The sequence below is a fragment of the Equus quagga genome, chromosome 5, assembly GCF_021613505.1.
Source record: "Equus quagga isolate Etosha38 chromosome 5, UCLA_HA_Equagga_1.0, whole genome shotgun sequence".
NCBI lineage: Eukaryota > Metazoa > Chordata > Mammalia > Perissodactyla > Equidae > Equus > Equus quagga.
Genome location: NC_060271.1, coordinates 123,026,679 through 123,032,122, shown reverse-complemented (window position 1 = coordinate 123,032,122; position 5,444 = coordinate 123,026,679).

Genomic DNA, 5,444 nt, shown 5'->3' with positions numbered 1-5,444 from the left:
GAAAATCAAAACAACCACGCGATGTGCCATTTCCATCCCCCACCCCAGGAGAAAAAAGAAAGAGGAACCGTTACGTGATATGCATGGTGACAGGTGAGGAGGTAGCCTCTGGGATACCCACACACAGTTTGGGTGTGGTGACAGGTGTGGCAAATTGGTGACATTTTTGGAGGGTGATGGGAAAGAACATCCCCTTCGATCCAGAACCCACTACTGGAAATGTGCCCTGGGTGCATACAGATAACAGTCCACTGTGTGTCACATGATACTGTGTGATGGCTGCATGGGGAATTTTATTCCAGCAACGTCCATAACAGCAAAAGCCAGGAAATAAGATGCCCACCACGAGGGAAGAGGCGAGTCAGTAAGGCTGCATTCAACCACGCTCTGTAGACATTAAGGAGAATGGGGTGGGACTGACTCCATGAGCTGAAATGGAACCGTAAGGAAAGGACGCAGCAGACCTCTGCGTATAGAACCATCGCTTTGTTCTAACTCTCTAAAAGCACAGACTTATCCTCAGAAGCGTATGCATGGAAAAAATTTCTGGACGCACACACTGCAAACCTGTTAAATGAAATTGCCTTTGGCGAGAGAGACAGGTGGGGAGAAGGGATATTTCACTCCCATTGCAGACTTTTCTGTTCTGCTTGGATTTCTAATCCTGTGCACAGAGTCTTGTAATTTTTCAAATGCCATCAGGAAATATCTGGGTGGTGCGATTTGAGGCCAATTTTGCTTTCTTCCTTATACTTTTCTATATCAAAAAGAATCAAAATCAAGGTGTTTAAATGTTGCAAAACAAACAAACTTTTGCTGCCCTGGGGATAAAGTCTGTGTTCCTGAACTCGTGCTGGGAGGTCCTGCAGCGCCCGTGGCTGCTCCCCTCCGGTCTCCTGACTCCTGGGCCACTGCCACAATCGACCCCACCCACCTTCCACACCCCAAAGCCTCTTGCTCTCTCTTACCTCTGGGCCTTTGGCCATGCTGTTCCATTTACCTGGAATATTCTGCCCCTCCGATGGCCCCTTCGCTTTGCCTTACTCATCCTTCAGCCTGGTGCCAGGTGTCCGCCCAGTCCTCCCCGAGGGACAGTCTTGCCCTGCCTAGATGCCTCCCCAGCACCTGGCCAATGCTCCTCCTAGTTCCATAGTGGCCTTTCCATGGGTCAGCCACCCTCACAACCTCCCAACAGCCTGGAAGGTAAGGACAGGGCCTGGTTCACAACGGTGTCCAGGGCCCAGCGCCGTGACTGGCACACAGTTGGCTTCATAAACGTTCGCTGACTGAACTGACAGAAGACTCCTGAGCTGAATGGATGAACAGCTGGCACGGCAGCCCATCCCTAAAGCAGGCCTGTCTGCGGGGTGGGATGCCCGGGCCCCAGACGGCGGGCCCGAGGGCCTGCTGAGGCAATCTGGACAGGCAGACAAAGCAACCCGCGGCAGCGCCGCCTGCTCCACTCCAAGGTGGCTTTTATTTCCTCCTCTGCGGGTGCCAAGTCCCTGAACAAATATTTTCCTGGAGTGGAGGAGTGGCTTAGCTCCCAGCCTTAAGTGCTGGAGACACCGCCGGGTCGGGCAGGTTCCAGGAACCAGAGGAAGAGAGTGGTCTGGCTGCAGCTGGGGAGGAGGGTCCCGGGCTGCCCTCTGGGCAGTGCCCACCCTCTGGGCCAGGTGAGGGGGGCCTGCTCCCCTCGCCCGCCAGCCTGGGAAGCGGCCGGCCATCTCAGTTCAACATGCAGCCCTGAACAGCTTCTGCCGTGGGCCTCTCTGCCCATAAATTAGAATCCTCTGGGATCCTGAAGACAGCATAGGCCAAGGTGGGCCTCCTTCATTTTTGCTGGAAAAGCTACAGTGGGGTTTAAAGGAACTAATTAGAATCTCAGAAGCCCTTTTATAAGCCTTTTTTCCCCTTTAACTTTCTCATTGCAGAATAACATACACAGAGTACACTCATCTTAAGTGTATAACTTGATGGTTTATTTACATATACATACACCCTTGTAATCACCACCTACATCAAACCAGAGAACATTCCAGAGAACCTTTCCGAGAAAGTTCCTTCATGTCCCTCCCTAGTCAATACCACACCCCCAGCAGAGGTACCCCTGGCTTCTCTTCCCATCGATCAGCTTGCCTGTTCCTGAACTTTATATAAGTGGAATGGTGCAGCATGGGCTCTCTTGTGTCTGGCTTCTTGTGCTTAATATATTGCCTGTGATGTTCGTCTGTGTTGTACGTGGAGCAGTCGTTTGTCCTTTTTGATTGCTGAGTGGCGTTCCGTTGTGTGAATGTACCACCACTGATTTATCCATTCTCCTGTGGATGGACATTCAGGTTGCTCCACGTGTGGGCTGTGATGAACGAAGCTGCTGTGAATGTTCTCACACCCGCCCCTCAAGAGACACGCGCTGTCATGCTGCCTGCATCACGTGGCAGGCCGATGTTCGGCTGTAGTAGATACTGCCACACGGTGCTCAGATCAACTGGCACACTTTCCAAGAGCGCAGGAGAGTTCTGGTGGTTCCACATGCCCAATGATTGTCTGTCTCTAATTGTCAGCCTTTCTGGTGGGTGTGTGGTGGTGTCTTGTACTGTTAATAAGCTCCTAACGACTGCTTGACTTTCAGAACAGGATGGCAGCACAGGCAGCCACAGCGAGCTCCCCTAAGGCAGAGACTCCCACACTGGCAGCAAGCCTCACACGCTGGGTCATAATAGTGTCAGCCCTCCAGAAGCACCTGGGGTAGGAGGAAGCCAGTGTGGAAACGGCACCTGTTGGCAGCGAGACAGCGAGAGGTACTGAGAGTGACCCAGAAATGATGGAGGCGCAGAGGACTCAGTGCCTCTCCTGAGGACCTTTGAACCCAGCCTTGAAGTTGGGCAGGTGTGGGGTAACACTGCCGAGGGCCTGATTTGAGGGCACATCCACACACCAAGAGTGGCTGCAAAGCTGGGGTGGCTCAAGGAAAGGCGCCAGAGGTGCAGTGGTGCTGCGGAGGGGGAGGAAGCAAGCCAGGTGAGGGCTGCGTCCACAGCAGGCAGAGCTGGCAGAATCCCAAGCCCCTCTAGGCTCCTGGCCCCGGGCCTCCCCCAGCTCTGCTCCTGCAGCTCCACCAACCAGGAGCTCACCCCTCCCGAGGCAGCCCAATGCCCTTCTCTTCTGCCAGGCTGGAGAAAAGGGGAATGGGGTGGGTTGGCAGGGAAGGAGGTGGACAGGACTCCCGAGAGGTGGGAGCATGGCCCTGGTGCTCCTCCCTGCAGAGTAGTTCCCTGCAGACCTATTTAAAGAAGCCTTCTCTCCCAGGTGCTGTTTTGGGGTCCTCCGACCATCAGTGCCTAACCTGGGAGGGGGGCATGAGACCACCGCCCTTGAGGCCCAACTCTGGGACAACTGTCCCTTTTGCTCCATTAGCCCTCACCCTTGACCCCCAGCTCAGAAGAGCACCTCATCACAGGTGCCGTCTCCCTCAGGCTCGTCCTGAGAACGTGTGCCTCTGGGAGTTGGGGACACACTTCTCAACAAGTTCTAAAATCCAGCCCGTCCTCCCCATCCCTCAGCACGCCGCCTCTTTCCTCTCGCTGCGCCTCCGTCCCCGCATTCCCCTGCGATTCCTAATCTTTCCTGTACCGGCCCCCAGGCTCCAGGCTTCTGTAGCCGCAGAGAGGTTACAAGGCAGAGTGACGGCCACTTTCTCCCCATGTTCCAGCCTCGTCTCTTCCCGCACCTGCTTTCCTTTCACATCCAGCCTGAAGCCTCTTGAGTCCCTATTTTTGCGGAAGCTGTGCCTCCGGGCTGGAATGCCTTCTCCCCCTTGTTTGAGAGGCTGATTTGAATTTGTCCTTCAAGATGCAGTTCAAGTGCCACCTCTGGGCACCTCCCATGACCCAGAAGCCAGATTAGGTGCCCCTGTCTCCCCCCAGCCCACACAGGGCACCCTGTCATTGGAACGGCCCTCACTGTCTGACTCCCCCTGGACCGCAACCTCCCTGAGAGCAAGGCCACGAGTCTCTGTGCCGGATGTGAAAACAGCCCCATCCGGAGCAAAACCCGAGAGGCCAGCAAGGCAGGAAGTGCCAGGTAAAGCAGAAACCGGCTGCAAATTAGGAAGGCGACACAACCAATCTAAGAGAAGATGGCTCATTAGTTTAGAAAGTCACTAGAAAGAACTTAGTGGAAACTTCCGTGAGTCCTCCATCCCTACACACACAGCTGGGCCCATGTGGGCACAGCCTAAAGGTGAGGGAGATAGGAAATGCGCAAGTGCTCTGTTCCCAGGCGTGGGGGCCAGGGGTCTTGCAAAGGCAGAAAAGAGGGCAGAAAGGGAACAAGTGGGGGGACAAGGGCAGGAAGCTGAGGCTGAGGAGAGATGGGAAGAGACGGGTGCTTAAGGAGACAATGTGTAAACCCCTTCACATTTAGCTTCTTCACTGCTAGTCTCCAACACTCAGGAAAGTCTGTTTTATGGCCCCACCCCGTCCTCACAGCGCCCTGGGGTGGGAGCAGAGAGCAGGGAGCCTAAGTGAACTGAGTGAGAGGAGAGATCAGTGGGACCAGCGTATCCAGCACTGTCTGGCCCACAATAAGCTCAGGAAACGTTTTAATATCCAGGCAGCCAATTCTAACCGTGCCCTCACTGTCCAGCCTGGGGACTGGCAGAAAATAGGCACTCGGTGTTTTCAGTGTTTGTTGAACAAATAAATGATCTGAAGACTTTGTTTCAGCCTCCAAACCCTTCGAGCACAATGTGTAGAGGAGAGTAGAATTCACTTTGCAGGGGCCCCCGGAGCCTGCAGTCTCTGCCCCACCCGCAGGTGCAGGGCCTAGAAGGACACACCTGAGTCTAACGTCAGGGGTTGGCCTGCACCCAGGGCCAGAGAGCAGCTCAGGTGCCAAGGGCCCCAGGTGGGGAGACCTGTCATGGAGGGGCAGCTGAGGGGCTGGGTGGGGGTCAGCAGCCCGGACCAGACTCTGGGTAAGGAAAGGGCAGCTAGACACTCTCAGAACACGGGAGTTCCCACAGTGCCCTGCACTTCTCAACCCCCAGGAATCTCTCTAGTTTTTCCCTATTGTGTAGACTTTAGACCTTTGGCACTTGAGTGGATCTGTTAGTGAGTTTTCAGGAGTCACACGACAATGAGCAAACAGCTAGCAAACTTAAGACAGTAGTAGGGAGCCTCGTGTCCTTGAGGAAGGGAATGATCGAGGGGCTGGGCAGGAGAAAGGCAGAGAGCCCCGGGAGGAGGTGAGATGCTGCAGGCCTGACACACAGCCGCAGGAGGAGGGCACGGGGGACCCAGCCTCCCCTTCCAGCCGAGGGACCAGTGCTAACCCTGCTGTTCTTCACCAAGCCACAGCACAGCCCAGAGCCAGCCTCCTCCCAAGGAGGTCACAGAAAAGGACATGGCCAGGCCAAGAAGAGACTCAACCACCACCACAGC